A 20,532-nucleotide genomic window follows, 5' to 3' on the forward strand; every position below is an offset into this window, starting at 1 on the left:
AGGACTATATATAGAGGTTTATTACCGCTCATGTTATCTATATAAAACTGACATAACAATTCATTTATATAAATAAATTAATTTTGGGAATTGAATAAGTATTTACATTTAGAATGAATGAAAAGAATTAATGAATATTTACATTTCAAATGAAAGAAAAGAATTGATGATTTCATTGACATCCTGCTGATTGTTCTCTCCGGTATCATTGTTGCTTCTGAGGTGCGTTGCAGTGTTTTTCTGACATCCACCATGGGTCCACGGTTTGCCTTTTATTTAGAAAAGTACTTAACGACCCTATGAACGATTTCTCGAGCCTGTGGATGAAGATTAATGCGAGAACGAGGAGTTCCTTCCATGTTGTTTGTAAGGCGACTGACTGTCAGACTCCTTAATGAGTCAGTGAGTGTTTTGACTGAGCTTCCCCCTTGTGGAGGCACGGGCTGTTTGACATCTGCCCTGAGGTCAGCTTAACACCTGAAAGAGGAACTGGCAGCGCTGTAAATTTTTTTTGCCACGTTTAAGAATAAACTATTTGTTTTATTGTTGTTAAATGCTAGACAATTACGAAGGCTTTTAATAATTGGCAAAAATTGATCAGCAACCAATTATATTTGTGTTGTATAACTTATGTTGCTTTCATATACCATAAAACATTGAGTTGGAATATTTGATGTGGCAGCGCCGGCAATGTTGGGGGCAACGCCTAAATCGCCATGAAGGAGCCGATAGGGTATACATTGGAAAAGGGGGTTCTGGTCCCTCAAGTCCAGGTGACCCTTTTTGGGATTCGGCATCAGCCAGTAGCTAAACCTGACGAGTGGTGATAGAGACCAAATCATATTTAACGCATCGTAAAACGTAACAGTACGATGTTTTCCATCTCTGCTTAATTGATCAGATACAAAAATATTCTCACAGGTTTCTAAATGGCCAAAACAATATATATATATATACATATATATATATATTATATATATATTATATATATATATACCATACATCATATATCTGTATATATATATCGTATATATTATCTATATATATCTATATATATATATCTATATGTATATATATATATATAATATAATATATATATATATATATATATATAGGCTATGTGTGCGTGTTTATATATACATACATCATATTAATATAAAGAGTGTCCATAAAGTCCCAGTACCATTACAAGTATTTATTGCTCAGAAACCATAGACATATAAGTCACATCACATTACCGTCACTCATATACATACATCGAGCTACAAATGTCGTTTAATATCTATTTCGCTCTACCTCGAGTAATGCAGATTTTTGTAGAAGCACATCATACAATACATGCCACATGTGCACCTCCAGTTGCCCTCACAATGTCGAGACGATATTCCATCTCCCTGCAGCGCGTATGGAGGGAGATGGAATATCGTCTCGACATTGTGAGAGCAACTGGAGGTGCACATTTGGAATGTCTAGCATGAAGTGCTCTGAATGTAAACTTGAGGAAATGTAGAACATTCCACAAAAAACTACATTACTCTATGTTATTTGGTTTCTGAGCAATAAATACTTGTAATGGTACTGGGACTTTATGGACACCCTATATTTTCATTTGTTTAGTGCAAATATATTTATGTATACTACATATAAGATATTTATATGTATATGTGTATATATATATATATATATATATATATATATATATATATATTATATATATGAACATCGAGCTACAGATGTCCTTTAACCCTCTTACGCCGATTGACGTATTAAACGTCGAGTCAAAATGTCTCCCGTATGCCGATTGGACGTATCATACGTCGGCTCAAAAAGTTTTTTTCAAAAATTCGCGAAAAATACTTATAGGCCTACCAGCCGAAAACTTTTGTATCACGCGCCTTGGGGGATGCTGGGAGTTCCGGATCAAGGCGTTGTTTTGTTTTACAATCGCTACGCAGGCGCGCAAGCGCGAATTTCTTTCTTATCGCACTAAAAAGTATCAGTGACACATCTCGGAAATTATTTCGTCACTTTGACATAATTATTGCACCATTTTAAATTATCCTTTACATGAAGTATTATATATAAAATGTGCGCAATTTCATGACAATACAACTAAAAAAATACTCATGACTGTAGCTTTTATCAGTTTTGAAATATTTTCATATAAATAACGATAAGTGCAAAAATTTCAACCTTCGGTCAACTTTGACTCTACAGAAATGGTCGAGAAACGCAATTGTAAGCTAAAACTCTTACATTATAGTAATATTCAATCATTTGCCTTCATTTTGGAACAAATTGGACGTCTCTAGCACAATATTTCGATTTATGGTGAATTTATGAAAAACTTTTTCCTTACGTTCGTGCGATAACTCTTCCGATAAATTTTTTCGTGCGATTGTCCTAATGTTTTACACCCTTTTAAATTTGCCGTTACATAAAGTTTTTATATATGGAAATGTGCGCAATTTCCTGCACAACACAACAAAAAAAAACCCATGGTTGTAGCTTTTATCAGTTTTGAAATATTTTCATATAAATAACGTTAAGTGCAAAATTTCAACTTTCGGTCAACTTTGACTCTACCGAAATGGTCGAAAAACGCAATTGTAAGCTAAAACTCTTATATTCTAGTAATATTCAATCATTTACCTTCATTTTGCAACGACTTGGAAGTCTCTAGCACAATATTTCGATTTATGGTGAATTTATGAAAAAAAAAAAACATTCGTTCGCGCGGTAACTTCCGAAAAAATCAGAATTTTTTTGTGCGATTGTCGAAATGTTTGCACCATTTAAAATTAGCTGTTACATAAAGTTTTTATATATGAAAATGTGCGTAATTTCATGTAGAATACAACTAAAAATGATTGAAGGTTGTAGCTTTTCTCTTTTTTCGAAATATTTGCATATAAATCACGATAAATAGAAAAAAAACCACGTTCGGTCAAATTTGACTCTACCGAAATAGCTGAAAAACGCAATTGTAAGCTAAAACTCTTACGGCCTAGTAATATTCTGTCATTTTTCTTCATTTTGAAACAAATTTGAAGTCTCTAAAACAATATTGTGATTTATGGTGAATTTTGAAAAATATATTTACCTTCACTCCGCGCGCCGATTCGCGGCCGCAAGTCTCCGAAATACGTACATGGCATTATCCTAATATTTGCTCCTTTTCATATTAGCCTTTTTATAGAGTTTCATATATCAAAATGTGCGCAAATTCATGAAGAATACAATAAAAAATAACTGAAGGTTGTAGCTTTTTCCATCTTCGAAATATGTTCATATAAAAAAAAAGAAAATATATATATTAAAATTTCGACATTCGGTCAAATTTAACTCGTCCGAAATGGTCGAAATCTGCAATTCTAATCTAAAACTCTTACAGTATCGTAATATTCAATCATTTGTCTTAATTTTGAAACAAATTGGAAGTCTCTAGAACATTATTTAGAATTACGGTGAATTTTTGAAAATAAAATTTTTTTACGTCCGCTCGTTACGATTCGTACATCATTTTGTGATAATATTTTTCCGGTGTTGCTTTTATTGTTTTACAATGTATATATATCAAAATGATCGCAATTTAGTGTACAATACAACGCAAAAAAAAGTAACTGGTTAGCTTTGACCGTTTTCTGCACAGCGTGATTTGAATACAATTATGTATGAATTTTTTTTTTTTCGCTACCATATATCGCATTATTTACATATGATAATGATATTATTTTTCATTTCTGATGGTTGCATTCTAAACTTCAGGCAATGACAAAAAAAGGAGCCAAAAATGAACTCTTAATCTTTAAAAGTACGCGCGCTGTAATTTTTTGAAAAAATTATTTTTTCCACTTCCGCGCTCACTCCAAACCAGGCCCGGCATACGGGAGAGGTTTTGGATTTTTAGGGCTCCGGCGTAGAGGGTTAATATCTAATTTGCTCGAATTCGGAAGTAATATATCATAATCATCATAATGTAAAATATATGAAAATATATTAATTCCGAGTTAGAGCGAATTAGATATTAAAGGGCATTTGAAGCTCGATGTATGTGTATAAATCACGGTAATGTAATATATATACATATATATATATATATATATATATATATATATATATATATATATATATATATATTAAATTTTGCGTAATTCGCCAGTTTCTTACAGACTCCCTACTCTTAGTTCACTTGATACCTTTAATAAAAAACAAGGTAAAGGATGCAGCTGACCCTGGCAATTACCGGCCGATTGCAATTACAAGTATCGCGTCGAAAGATACTCAAGTCGGTTCTTCTAGGACGACTTCTCCTCTTTCGACACACCACTGACAACCAATTTGGATTTAAAGCAAACCACTCAACCGACACCTGCATCTACATTCTGAAAAAATTGCTGAACTATTACCTATCACCAGCCTCTCCTGTTTTCCTAGGTTTTGTAGATGTGAGAATAGCATTTGACAGAGTAAACGACCTGATGCTCTTCCTAAAGCTGCAAAACAGAGGCACACCTCTATATTTAATTGGCATTTTATACTGCTGGTTCTCCACGCAGCAACTCTGTGTCAAATGGGGTAACGTATTATCATACACCTTCGGCTCCCTAAACGGACTTCGGCAAGGGGCCATTCTCTCATCATACTTGTTTAATACGTACACAGAAACCTTGAATGTCAATCTGAACTCACTCCCAATCGGATGCATTGTCAACGAAACAACTATAAACACCGGTGGTATGGTTCTTATTTCCCTATCAGTGCAAGGTCTCCAGCGACTCATGGACACTTGCAGCCGATATGCAGAGGAATTTGATATCTTATACATCGAAACCAAGACCCAGTGCATGTCGCTGCTCCCAGAATCGCTTAAGCATATTACAGAACCACAGATTTTCCTCGGAATACATCGGCTGGAATTCGCGCTCGAATTTCCGTATTTGGGTCACATTATCACGGACGACCTAAAAGAGGCGTCGTAAACTTTGAAACTGCTGCTCTTTCCCTATTATTGCTACAGTATCTATGGGTGTTCCCTATGGGCGAACTATACACGAGAGACCTTGGGAAGTATCACTGTCGTTCACAGTGACATTTTGAGACACCTCACAAACACTCCTCGCTACCACTCCGCCTCTCAGATGTCCACAGAAAACCGCCTGGACAATTCAAACCCCATTGTAAGGTGAACAGCGTCCAGTCTGATCACCCGAATGAGAAACAGCAGCAATTCGCTCATGCAAAGCATTTTATGCAGTGAGACAAAAAGATCTAAATTGTGGGAAAGATGAGTAAATGAGGCGTAAATTCCTTAAATAACTTTATCTCTGTTTTTGCAGTGTCATCTGCAGAATCTGTCAGTATTATTATTATATTGTTACGATTATTGTTGTTACTGGTGTTTTCCTTTTTTCATTATTACTGTGAATATTATCAGTATACAGCTTGGCTACATTCAATTTTCGCATTTAACCTTCTGGACCTGATTATTGCAACCACCTAAGGTCCCTAGCAGGAATCTAATTATATACAGTCTGTTCACTCATTGTTATAATTCTTGATTTTGTTTTACTATTCCCAATATTATTATTGTTATTATTACCATCTTTCATACTACTTCAGCAACTGTATGGATATTGCCGATTAATTATTTGCATCTTGTCTCATGTATCTAGAGTGTGTATGTTATTATCTATTATTTATATATTTCTTGTATATGGCCTTGAGCTGAAGATAAAGTATATTATTATCATTTTTTTTTTTTTTTTTTTTTTTTTTGCTCTATCACAGTCCTCCAATTCGACTGGGTGGTATTTATAGTGTGGGGTTCCGGGTTGCATCCTGCCTCCTTAGGAGTCCATCACTTTTCTTACTATGTGCGCCGTTTCTAGGATCACGCTCTTCTGCATGAGTCCTGGAGCTACTTCAGCCTCTAGTTTTTCTTGGGATCGTGCCTAGTGCTCCTATGATTATGGGTATGATTTCCACTGGCATATCCCATATTCTTCTTGTTTCTATTTCAGAGCTTTCTCTTCAACTCTGGTGTCCCATGGTATTGCGACATCAATGAGTGATACTTTCTTCTTGACTTTGTCAATCAACGTCACGTCTGGTCTATTTGCACGTATCAACCCTATCTGTTCTGATACCATAGTCCCAGAGGATCTTTGCCTGATCGTTTTTTCTATCAACTCCCCTCTGGTTGGTGCTCGTACACTTATTACTGCAAGGTAGCTGATGTTTCTTGCACAGGCTCCAGTGGAGGGCTTTTGCTACTGAATCATGCCACTTTTTGTACTGGTTCTGTGCAAGTGCCGGGCATTCGCTTGCTACGTGGTTTATGGTTTCATTTTTCGTATTGCACTTCCTACATATGGGAAAGATGTTATTTCCGTCTATCGTTCTTTGAATATATCTGGTTCTTAGGGCCTGATCTTGTGCCGCTGTTATCATTCCTTCAGTTTCCTTCTTTAGCTCTCCCCTCTGTAGCCATTGCCATGTGTCATCGCTGGCTAGTTCTTTAGTCTGTCTCATGTATTGTCCGTGCATTGGTTTGTTGTCATTCTCCTGTCTCTGTATATTTCTGGGTCTTCGTCTACTTTTATTAGTCCTTCTTCCCATGCACTCTTTAGCCACTCGTCTTCACTGGTTTTCAGATATTGCCCCAGTGCTTTGTTCTCGATGTTGACGCAGTCCTCTATACTTAGTAGTCCTCTCCCTCCTTCCTTTCGTGTTATGTATAGTCTGTCCGTATTTGCTCTTGGGTGTAGTGCTTTGTGTATTGTCATATGTTTCCTGGTTTTCTGATCTATGCTGCTATTATTATTACATCTTTCTGAAATTAGATACTTCATCACAACCCTAAAAAATGGAGAGGAGACAAAAATACTGGAGGTGAGAAGCAAAAGTTATTCTGCTCTTCCTATAACTGACCTCTTAAAATAAGAGTATAATGACTAAAACCGCACCTGCAGATAGAGATACGGGGCCGTATCTTACACCTAAGAAAGCGAGGATCTGAAGAGGAACATAAATGGGGTCCTTCACCCAGTCAATTATGCATCAGTTCCAAACATTTCACCAGCAGAATGTTTCTGCTGTCTCCATCTCTCGAATGGTGTTACGTGTACGTTCGTAGCTTTCGGTAACCCGTACCACCAGCACTAGACTTCTAAAGTTTGTTGTAAGGTTTGATAACATATGGTATTTAAATTAGCTTGAGTTTCAAATTTAAGTGTGAGTTTTTTTTTTTTCTGTCTGGGCTTGGTACTAGTAGTGTCTGAACCTAATGGTATGTCCAGTCAGATGTAAGTCTTTCTCCGTTTACAGTAACTTGGAATATCACCATAATACTGTTATATAACATCTTCCCGAAATTCTTACATATGGTGAAGAATTCCTGATCACTGTGAAATTGCTCGTCCGTCTTGTCACAGTATTTCGTATTCTCTCCCCCATTTAGTTAAAGTCCATGGCATTCTCCCATGGCGTTCGTCCTTTACCTGAGATCCGAAAAGTTGCTTATTCAATTCTCATTCGTCAAGGAAGGAACGACGTCGAGGAACAGCGAAGGAATTCATGTTTTCTTATAATTTTAACCTGGAATCGCTTCGCTTTTGCCGTAATCACTTGACTAAATGAGCCAGTTGTCTTGGGGCCAAAAGTAAATCTCTTTGAAATGGAAATTGCCCTCTCTTCAACGCTTGTGAGATGTCGTTTCTCTTCTCACAACCAAGAGTGAAATAGAAAAGTAAGAAAATGTCTTTTTTCACTGAGTTACTGGGGCGAATGGAAAGGTCATACATCATTCCCTGCCAAAAATGGAACTTACTTCCCTCCCCTTCCCTCCGGAAGGGAAAACAAAAGTAAGAAAAATTGCGCATCCAAAAGCAGGAATGGGAAGACGTCTCCCCACCACCAAAATACCAATGTATTTGGAAAATAGAACAAGACAAAAAAAGAAGAAAAAAAAAACTCGTGTCCAGGATTGAGAAAACTAACACGGAATAGCAGAGGCGATATATTCCACCTAATATCGTGGATAACGGAATCGACAACTGCCGCAGGCAGGAAATGCGAAATCAGTCTTTGATCTGACATCCAAGGAAATACCAACGAGATATAGCCGCGAGAAATTGGCTGGAAATGTCTGTTGGTCTATCAATTTCAATAGCCAGTTATTGATTTTCGAAGCCTAGGATTTATCTTACCGTTTTCCTTAGCTTAAGGTTTGCCTCCTAGAATCTGGAAAATGGGATTTAATTCTTTTTATGTAATTTGTGGTTGTGGTGCATTCTTTATGTTGGATGCTGAGGAATGACTAGCGACTGGGTGGTGTTTCCATCTGTTATAGAGGCCTTAGTTCTGCTTATCTGACTGTATAGTCACCGTCGTCAAGATGATAAGAAGAAAATACGATGTCATGAACACTGAGTTTTCTCGATATGAATATTATAAAGTGAAAATACATTGATTAATGCCTTTTATAAGTGCAAGAGTACTTATAAATGGGTATGACTTACAGTATATCTCTTGCAACAATAGTGATCCAAGACAATTTTATAACAGGTTCCTATAAGAAAAATCTTATATTGTAGTTATCATCTATAGGTGTTGCAAAAGTACCAAGCGTGTACAGAAAAAACTGAAATGTTGTCACTGAAGCTTGTACATAAGCCACCAAGCCCTGATCTGCAGCTACCAGATATTTAATTAATTTTTCATAAGAAGTGTCAAAACAGAAAGACCGTAGTCTTATCTATCGTAGATTCTCTTGTACGCATGTCAGCTTTGGGTTGGAGGAACCGTTCCTTATCCCTTAATATTTAACAAAAAAGATTCATGTGGCATTTTGTGGTGCTGATTGCAATTCTAGAGTAATGGGCATGAACAAATATTAAATTTAGTCTTTTTCAAATATAATGTTTTGAAAATACATCTATAGGTTTTGGCCGCTAGTGATTTTTGTAGGGGTAATTTTTGGTTGTGACTTCAATCTGCGAGGTTATGGCAATAGGTCATTGCTAGCAAAATTCCAAGTTTCAGACAAAGGGAGCTTACAACACTAAATAAAATATGCAGGTGAATTACCTAAGGGCTTTATACAAAGTTGGAGTCATCCAAACTCGTGGCTAGATTTTGAGAAAGATATAGTAAAAGTCAGTCAAAGTTAAAGTTCCTGTTAGCTAAGCCTGAAATCTGAGTTATCATAGCTACTTAGACTGTTAGTTGGAGGTACTGAAAGTGGCAGTTTTGATTACCTAAACCTTAAGTAGGTGCTGACAGAACCTAAAGTTCCAGTTACCTAAACTTGAAATTTTGCCAACTTCAGTCTAAGTTCTTGCTGATTTATCTAAATAAAAACAAAGGCAAAATTATCTGAAAATTAAAATCTAACCTCGAAACCTCTCAGTTGTAAATAAAACCGACAGATACTTTACTTGCATATCTTATTTTTGGTCTAAAGCTTCTTTTTCTGAAATTTCGATATTTGCTAACAAAAATCCAATCTTACTAAAACATAACCTCGCAGATTGAAATCACAACCAAAACTTGCCCGTACAAAAATTAGTAGCAGCCAAAACCTATAGATGTATTTTCAAAACATTTAATTTGAAAAAGGCTGAATTTAATATCTGATCAGGCCCACTGATCTAGAATTACAATCAACACCAAAAAATGTTACATGGATCTTTTTTCAAATCTTAAGGGATAAGGAACGGCTGCTCCAACCCAAAGCGAACATACGTAAAAGTGAATCGCAGATAGAGAAGACTACGCTCTTTCTCTTTATGTCATATATAATGAATATACGAGTATCTGACCAATATTATGGGCCTTGCGTCACCTTGGCATTCCCGTTGAATTTATAAAGCTAATTAAAATTATCTAGGAACGATGCATGAATGTTGCCAAATCTATGTAGTATGATCATACAAGGAAACAAGCTGACTATGAAAATTGTACCCATAAAGGTAAAACCGTCTCAGGAACTTTTCATGAGAAATCCAATACGATACGACACTAGAAATAGTCTCTCCAAGAGTGTCTGGTGTCAAGAAAGACGAAAAAGAACTTTATATCATGTCAGTACTTCGCATTGCCTGGCAAAGCCATCACATAGAAGGAACGCTCTTTTATGGCTGAGAATCGATTCTGGGAATCTCGATCTTCTCCCTTTTAGTGATGTAAAGGGTCCCTTTGATGCTCAGACCATCGCAGCAAATTAGAGATCTTGTTATCTGGAAATTCGAATGTGCCGAGATGAGTCTTTGTTCAGGTACAGTACCTCTGAGGCTAACCTAGGGTATACAAACTGATAAATATACAAGTGGGCAATTAAACAGAAAAGAACTAATAAAAAACCAAATAAAAAAGAAAACAAGAGAGACAGGTTGACAGCCAAAAAGGAAAACAGAAAAACGAGCGGGTAGAAAAGAAAACTAAATGCATCGTCCATGTGAAGGACAGACGTAGACGGAGGAAAATGACAATAAAATATTAGTGGGGTGTCTATGTAATCCGGTAGAAAAGGAATATTAATTTTTGGCTGACTGTTGTTTTAGGTTCAGATGTGTCTTGGCTTATTAAAAAAAGAAAAAAGTTCTCTTGTCACCTTCTTCATCCATTTGCATTAAAATGTCAATTTAGACAATTTAATTTGAGTAAATATTTGGTACATTTCACTGATTAAACTTATGCCTAAAACAGGAAAGTGCTTTCCAAATATATATAGCTACCTGTTTCAGTCTACATTATCTCCTTTAAACATATAATGGTGCACAAAAAATATTTTTAAAGGAAAAATTAATTTAAGGGATTCAGCAAAAATAAAAAATTATTAATGTAAGAAGACTGATACTTCAAAATAAGATAAAATTGTTATTGCAAGCAACAATTTCATTTTTTTACAACTTACGATGGGCATAAAAAATCATCTTTCCTTGAAACAAATAATGAAATCCGATAAATCCAACAAAAAAAATTGAACATACTGCTTTATATCGAGATGTTTTACAGGGGTTAAGAAAAAATAGGCGTAATTCTTAAAAAAGAAGAGAAAAAAAAAATCGGCAAGTGCAACAGGTCCTGTAATTTGTCTTTTCCCATCCATATTTTATTAGATTGGTAGTTGCAGTAGGGGCGACTGGAATCTTCGTTGTCATGGGCACTAGTCTACTTCTTTCAGCTTTCCACCCCTAATCAGTTGCACTTGGGAACTTGGGGTTAGGAACATGAGTCTGATGCCACACCTTGGCTTCTAAGTAGGCACGGCAATTAGCTTCATGCAAAGACTTTGTTGGTAGTAGCTTCTGAGCTTCAAGCCGTTTTCTGCTGAACATTTCCACTTAACATCACTGACAGTTATTGTAGCTGTCCCAGGTTGATACAGCTGGCATACAAACTACTCCATGGCACCCTCTATCTCAGCTGAAAGGTCGTTCAAGTCTCCGAGGACAGCAAATGCAGACTAAAATTGTGGACACCTCTTTAGAGCTTGCCAATAAGAAAGCTTACCCTTGCCTGCAAATCTGCCTGTTTGGTCAGCTCCAGTAAAAACATGGAAACCAGGCAAAGTTTCAACTCTTGCCACACCAAGTATGTTTGCCATTGGTGTGCCATCTGGATTGTGTGATATTTATGTTCAATTCCTGTTACAAAATAAGTGTTTTTGCAAAACTGTTGATGGTAATAAATTACAGTGATATACACATCATTGTCAGGTGATTGAATGTAAAATTGTGTTGCACCTCTCTTCACAGCATTTAGGCAGTGCAGGATAATCTTTGTATCTGCCTCTTCTTGAGAGTTCTGGATGCCCTTCACATCAATGCTGTTTGAGTATACATCTTGTCTTGAGGTGGCAATAAACACTGTGGACTTCCTTTAAAATGCATAACTGCTTTATGTGCTAAATAGACTGTGAGTTCACCTTTTGTTGCAATGCTGGACAGATACTGCTTTTTAGATACCTTTCTTACAGGTGTTTGGTACTCAACATGATAGGTAATGGCTGGCTTGCTACCCTGGTGTCTTTCTCGTGCATATTCTTTTGGTGATATTGGAAGATCATGTCACTCAAACACAAGGTGAACTTCATCAAATTATCCAATCATTTTATCCAAGGCTGTGTTGAAGTATTCAGCCCACGGGACACAGGTTTTGATTCTTCCTGATTGGCTGATCAACCTGACCCATGGTGGTTTCCTGTGGCTACTGACCATTTTCATGTAAGTCTTGTTTGGGAGGCATTTCTAGAATAGTAATTTGATTGCTATTATCATTGAGGGGAAGCAGGGTACCACTGATAGAGAAGAGTCCTCTTGGGTGGACTGTAAACTCATGCTGGCCATTAGACTCCTTCACGTCCAACTCTGGCCTTGAGCGAGTAACAATGAGCATTCTGCCAAAAATGGATCTATCATCCTTCAGCGCAACTGATTGTTGTGCCTGTTTGTGCGTAACTATTTAACTTATACTTTTCCAAAGCTTAAATTGTGTTTTCTTCATTTTTGACCAGATACTAACTTCATTTTTCTTTATTCTATCCTGGACAAAGGCTTCTCCTGACCAATCTCATCTTGAAGCATAAATTATGTTGCATTTCAGAGGTCATCACAACTTTTGTAATTATGTTTGGCAAATCTCCACCTTTAGATATCATTGGGTTCATGGAGGCACAGACCGCATTTGATAAGTCATGATGTTCAGTTTGTGTTGAAGTTGACGAACCAGCAATATATGCGCCTCTTCAGTAAGTCTGCTCAGTTCTGGAGCTGTGAGGAAGAAGCTCTCCCATGCACTGGCATTCTTTGTAATACCCACCAGACCTCCTGTGACTTTCATCACACAGTTGATATGCTCCAGGGCATGATCCACTCTCACGTGCAGAATGGTATTATGTTCATGTGTACTGAGAAATTTCCATTGATGAATTTTTCATATATGATGGGATCCGTTGTCTTTAGAGTAGACATTTCTGCTAGGTAGAGTGGAAGCAATCTGTCCTATTTTTGCATGTCTAAAGCAAAGAAGTACTGCTGAAAGACTGCAGTGGCTGTGGCATGAAGAGTTCATTTCCTGTCAGGGGTAAACTCACTAAAGTTGCTGTTGTCCACTGCAAAGAATATGAAGGCACCCTTTTGCATGGATGCTGGCAATTATGCTCCCAGTTCAGTCTTGGCTTCCAGGAAAGTGTTGGCCAGCTGCATTTCCAGTCTCAGGATCCGACTGTAATCTATGCCTGGCCAAAGGAACTAAATAAAATATTTTGCTTCTGGTCGACTGATGCATTGCAATTCCAACTGCAAGATGATGTGAACACTCTAGATGATGTCACAATGGGGTATTTTGTTCTTTTGACTTGTATACCACTTGGCATCTGGACTTTCAGCAGTATTTGATATAGTGGCTGATTCCCAAAACATCTCTGTGAACACCAAGTGATCAAACTGTACCATCCTGGATTGCTGTAGTAAGCCCTTCAATCAGCCAGCGGATAAAGGAATACAATAGTTTGAGCACATGCTTTTCAACATCTGTGGTGCTCCGCTCTCCCTCAAACTGCGTGAATCACGCTGAACATTTTTAACCCAAACATGGCAGGTGATTCTTCATACCAATAGCTCAAGCATCACTTGCATCAATAGCACTGCTCAGTTGAGCTTTCCTCTTCTGGTTGCTGCTTTCTTCCACAGTTTATTTTAGTTTTTCTCCTACATTGAATTTTGATACTTCATGCAATGTTGACTTTTTATCTTCTTGACAGAAAAGAATGGCGTTGTTGTTGACTGAGCGAAACAGTTTCCACTCTCAGTAGAGGTACTCATGCTAACAGAAGGCCGATGTCCTACCCCTTTATGAAAAGGCACACTTGCATCTTGTTTATGGGCCTTCTCATCACAAGATTTTGCTCTTGCTAGATGACCATTGTCACATGTTGATTGATAGTATTTTTTTTTTTTTGCCACTTTGCATTCTTGGCTTGCAAGTCAGCTGCTGTGAAATTTTCTAGGCGTCTTCTGGTCAGTTGATAGTCGACATCATGTTGTCCTCTCTTGTTAATGTAGTCAAGGAATTTAAGAAATTGGTATATGAATTCAGTGATGGCTGAGTACTAGGTCAGAAGTGTCTAGTTTCTGGCACTGAATACAGTCCAAAATCAGTATCCAGCTTTGATTTCGTTATGTTTTTTCTTCCATTTTGATTCTGCGTTGTTATATAACATTTAAAATGCATATTCCACCTGAAAAGACAGAATGAGATCATCAAAGATTACGAAACCCTTCAGCGTGTCACCACAAATAATTCACTCTAGCTCTGTTGATACATAAACCTGCTCAAAATAGGTACCATAAGTGCTGTAAGGCATTGTCATGCATACGTAGAAAAGGCATCAGCATAAGAACATGTAGTGTAACATTCATATCCCCTTCACGCCCTCAAAACACTCACAATGATCCAGTTTTGGACTACATTCGCCTTCAAAGTTTGAACTTCCTTCAAGGTCTTTTGAAACAATTACAGCGTTGACAACACCATTTTTGCACTTTTTAGTCCCCACAGTATATTTTATAATGGTTGCCAAAAATGAACAAGCATATTCTACGGGAGTCGATATTTGCACAAAGGCTCCCCCACTATATAGGAAGCATTCGTGCGTGAGATAGACGGAACGCGTGAGAAAGAGACAGGGGGAATAACAAAAAAAAGCAACCAAACCAAAATACGAGAGATGCAATATATCTCGACATAAATGGAAAACAACTGACAAACTCAATGTGTGAGATACTGACCAAGAGAGAACCCAAAGACAGAAATAAAGGAAAAGACAAACGTAAAGGAATGGGGACACTCGAGTGCTGGAACCGTCTGTCTCACGAGTTGCAGAGCTAAAAGAAATAAAAGCACTGAAAGACTTCATGTAAACTATAAATAGGGATTCTTTATTCCGTTCCAGCCGCTGTGATAACAAAAGAGTCTAGGAGTGAACAATAAGTATGAGTGACACGAGAGACAGTGCCTGTCATCGTGGGTCTAGAGTTAATTAACGTGACTTAAGCTGTATAATTAAGTTAATAAGTCTCTCCCATGGCTCATTAGTGATAGAAATGGAAGATGAATAGAACTCGACCTTACTTTTCGCTTCGGAAAGCTATAGAAAAGGAGTGGGGAGGGATGTGAAAGATGGGAGGGAGGATAGCGACCTACTCTTTCTCTCTCTCTCTCTCTCTCTCTCTCTCTCTCTCTCTCTCTCTCTCTCTCGCCCTATTTCCAATTCATTAATTCTCTAACTTCCTTACAACGTTTTTTTTCTTCTCTACAAAGATTTCACTCATGTTTCCCAAGTCAGTTCACAACTTCGCTGACTCACTCTTTTAAGATTAACTGGTTTTCTCTCGCTGATCCGTCTGTTAACAACATGACTCTCTCCTGCAACTTTTGGTTGCTGTCTTTTACTTTCAAAAGCTTGACTGAGATTAGCAATTCTTTGGAATACAAATAATATTTAGTGTTGCAATATATTTTTCTATTACGCTTTTCCTAAAAGGATTTTGTTTCACCCTGTATTTGTTGCCTTGGCGGGTGTTGTTTGTTTGAATGGACATGGAGCATAAAGTCCACTGTACTGTATCTAAGTCAAATCTAGATTTACAGTTAAATTGCTAATTATTCGACTTCAGGGATTTGCAGTAGACCTTTCAAATGGCATTATAATACACATATTTCTTACTGAAGCATTTAATGTATGACAGTTATATCGAAAATCACATCGCACTTTTTCTTTGGTGCTACTCGGTTCAAAGAATACCTCGGGGCAAGAACAACAAAGCGTCTACTTTCCATGATATGCAGGTGAGGAACCTGTTTTTGGAATATTCAGAAAATAATAAATAAAAAATTTGAAAAGCTCTTGATAATCTAATTGGTGAATCCCTTTGACCAGCGTTGCCACGAGTAAAATCATATCACCCTGTATTTTTGCGAATTTTGTTTTTTCATATCTTGAATATTATTTTCAGAGATGTCCTCTTTCGTATGAATTTTAAGTACTGATCTGTATCGTTTTGATTTATTTACAATTTATTTATGAGGAATTTCATTTTTTTCTCTCTCTTTCTTTCTTTTCTCTCTTAGACGGTTCTGGTAGATTCTATGGGAACTTAACTGGTAAAATGGTGTTATGGGAGAGACTTATGATTGATTACCTATTTCTTAGACTGATGTTTAGTTATTGTAGAAAAAGGGGTGGACGGGTTTGGTCCTATCTTCAGGTTATTTGGGTTTTCTGTTTGAATTATAATACCCTTTTATAATGGTGCATTGTTTGGAGTTTTCATTGGGTTGTGTTTAGAAACTAAAGTTTCAGATTTTGACTTATTCAGATAGTCATTTTGTTCTTTCAGGTTTTGACTTATTCAGTTAATTGTTTTGTTATTTGAGAATTTGATTGATTTAGTTAGTCCTTTTTTCTTAAATAAATTGATTTTTTTGTAATTTATGAGTCTGATTTAACGACCTGAGGTAATTGTGATATGAGTTGCATAGAGGTCGATTGGTTGGTTGAGAGGAGAGAGAGAGAGAGAGAAGAGAGAGAGAGAGAGAAGGAGAAAAAGAGAGTCCCTAAGGTTAGGGCCATCGCTACCAGAGAACCTCGAAAAGGTAAGTTTACATATTGCATCCTCTCTGAGGGTGTATAACAGAAGCAAGAAATTCATATATCATCATGAAGGCTTAAAATGCGTAACATATTTACCTCAGAGAGATCTCTTCTTCATTGAAGGCGGCTATCTGGAACAAACCTTCCATATTTGGTTATCACTTGACTGTGTTGCTGACACCATCCCACTTAGTTTCTTATCTGAAACAGACAAACAGAACAAAGTGTGATCACACTGGAATGCCAACAGTAACAACTTGATATTTTATTTTTATTGATTTGCTGCTGGCCTTTTTTGCTAGTCAACAACAAGGATATTGTCCCATTATTTGGAGGCTTCTTGCCTGGACGATTTTTTACAATAACCTGTATTTCCTGCGTCGGGTGACGATATGGCATTCCTTTACTTCAACAGTTTTAAGTATGGCTACACAAGGCTTTTCATCCTGGAGCCTTTAGTTACTGGTTTTCAAATATGTCGAAAATGCGAAGATATATTTTTTCAAATATTTAGCTTTATATCTCATATAATGATATATTTTTATGCGGGAACACAAAGATATGCCTAGAAGTAATACTTTATCTTGGATGACTTCCCCTAAATGGATTATTAGTCACCCTAAAATTAATATAGTGACTGTCGCGTGCCTGAATGGACAAGGAGCACAAAGTACCACACGCTGTCCGTATTATCCTCTAAGTTTCCAGCAAAATTCCTTATATCAGTGGCGTTCCTGAGGCGCTGGGGAATGGTGGTGGTGGTGGGGGCCTGTTTGAAATGCCCCCGGGTCCCCCCAAAGTGAGGGAGCCCCCCAAAGAAATGCGAATTTAACCACTGCTGCTATGACGGGACAATCAAAATCCAGTGGCCCCAAAATGGTCAAGGGTCCCATTCATATTTGGACCCGAAAGTTTGGGTCCCACTAAAGGGCCCCAATTTCCAATTTTGTTAACAAAAATATTTATGTAAAAGAAATAGGGTTCTCCAGGGGCCCCCACCTAATCTTAGAGTCCATTATAGACCTTCTCATACGGATCGGAAGAGGGTGGGTAACATTGATTGGGGTTAAGGGCAGGGCGATCTAAGGCAATTGATTACTGCTTATGTAATTATCCTCTGAGGGCCTCATAATGACCCCATTTGCCCAGATAATACATATTCAAATCATTCACTCCATTCACTCTGTTCTAACTCCCTTCACTCTGATCTACCGCCCTTCACAGAATGGAGTCCGTCCAGCAATATTGATTCATTTAACTCCCTCCACATCATATTGCCATCAGTACATTACTGTTATCCTTATTTTTACATTTATTATTATGTTTAAATGAATTAAGTGGATCTTCGATTATTCAATGCATACCTAGTTTTAAGAAATAAAATTTCTGGAATTTGCATTTACAAGTGCCTTTATAATGGTCCTACAATTAAAAAAAACACAACTATAGTGTAAGAACTGGTAATTTGCTAAACGCACTATTTGTACACATGAATAATAGCAATCACAGTAATAACTGGACAGTCAAGGGAATTGTGTTCTGCAAAGATCTAGTGAAAGGAAATTCAATAGAATCCTGTATAATTAAACAAGACTGTGACAATTTATTATATATCAACCTAGGTTTATATAAAGTTGATGAAATCTTAACGAAGGGTATTTTTAAAACAAGAAGTTTATTAAGCATGGGCACTGTTCGGTAATTGTTAGCGTTGTTTGTCTTTTTAGCATCGTATATATATATATATATATATATATATATATATATATATATATATATATATATATATATATATTATATATATATATATATCAAGAAATCACTGTAAACGTGTGATGATCATATATGCGTACAGCCAGGAGAAGGTGAATTAGAAATGACTTGAGCCAAGCGCTTTCGGGTATTTCTACACCTCATCAGGGTTCAGGTTTACAAGTGTGCTAAGAAAACAAATACAGTCACAAGAAGACTTCGTAGCAAGACAAACGATGCTAAAAAGACAAACAACGCTAACAATTACCGAACAGTGCCCATGCTTAATAAAGTTCTTGTTTTAAAAAATACCCTTCGTTAAGATTTCATCAATTTTAAATAAACCTAGGTTGATATTTAATAAATTGTCACAGTCTTGTTTAATTATACAGGATTCTATTGAAATTTCCTTTTCATCTAGATCTTTGCCAGAACACAATTCCCTTGACTGTCCAGTTTAATACTGTGATTGCTATTATTCATGTGTACAAATAATGCGTTTAGCAAATTACCAGTTCTGACACTATATTTGTGTTTTTTTAAATTTTTTTATTGTTAGACCATTATAAAGGCACTTGTAAATAATTTATTATATATATAAATATATATATATATATATAATATATATATATATATATATATATATATACTACTATATAAACATATATATATATATATATATAATATGTATATATATGATACATATATATATATATACATATGTATGTATATATATATATATATATATATATATATATATATATATGTGTGTGTGTATATATATATATATATATATATATATATATATATATATATATATATATATGTATATATATATATGTATGTATATGTATGTATATATATATATATATATATATATATATATATATATATATATATATATGTATGTATATATATATATATATATATATATATATATATATATATAACACACCCACACACACATACACACACACACACATATATATATATATATAATTATATATATATATATATATATATATATATATCTATATATTATATGTATGTTTATATATAGAACATATATATACTATACATACTATATATATATATATATATATATATATATACATATATATATCTATATATAAATATATATATATATAATATATATATATATACTATATATATATATATATATATTTTATAATATAGATATATATATATTATATATTATATATATAATATATATATATATATGTAATAGTGTGGCACAGTGTCGTTATTCCAAAAGACAATAACTTAATAATACTTAAGAAAAATGAAAAAGGCACGAAACGGATAATAAGGAAGAAAAGAGAAAAGGGAATAAGATAATGATTTTTCTTAGAGAACGAATTATCGCGTTACTCAACCCAAACGATAAGGCTTTTTAAACCTAAGCCATGTGGCTTTCATCTCCCCCAAAAAAAACATTCTGTCGTACCAGCGATTAGTGACCGACAAGAGATTATAGCGATGAGGGATATCGCCCAGGCATATTCGAGAAATTGGAGGAAACTACTCTCATTAGCGCCTATGACTAATCGCCGTTCCCTTCGTGAACAGGTCAGAGAGAGCCATCTGGCATACGTTAAAAAGGAATTCTATGACCCGTTGTTAGAAAGAGGGAATTACCAAACTCTTCAGAGCTCCTCCCTTCCAATGATAGGCCTCTAGTATCGACGAATCAAAAGCCATGAGTGTTGGTCACAAGACAGCCCAAAAGGAGTATCAACGAATGACCTATGAGGTTATGTGCTGTTTTAAACAGCCATCGGTAGAGGAAGACAGACAAACCGACAGAGAAAGAAAGGGAGATAAACACACACTCACACAGAAATGAATTTATATTAGAATGGACGAGAGAAACTGCTTGTGTGCGGAGTAAGCAAGGAAATTACAAAAAAAAAAAAAAAACTCCAATAAATTTTTACATATTTTTTATGACCTGATCTGTCATTTGTGGGTTCGGGATATGAAGGAAAAACAGGAGAGAGAGAAGTTCACGCGCATGTGATGTAGGACATGCAAAAATAATACTCAAGGAAACGTATAATACAAGTGTATTCTTCTTAACTATACAGGTGGCCTTTACC

The sequence above is a fragment of the Macrobrachium nipponense genome, chromosome 19 (genome assembly GCF_015104395.2).
Source record: "Macrobrachium nipponense isolate FS-2020 chromosome 19, ASM1510439v2, whole genome shotgun sequence".
In the NCBI taxonomy this organism is placed as follows: domain Eukaryota; kingdom Metazoa; phylum Arthropoda; class Malacostraca; order Decapoda; family Palaemonidae; genus Macrobrachium; species Macrobrachium nipponense.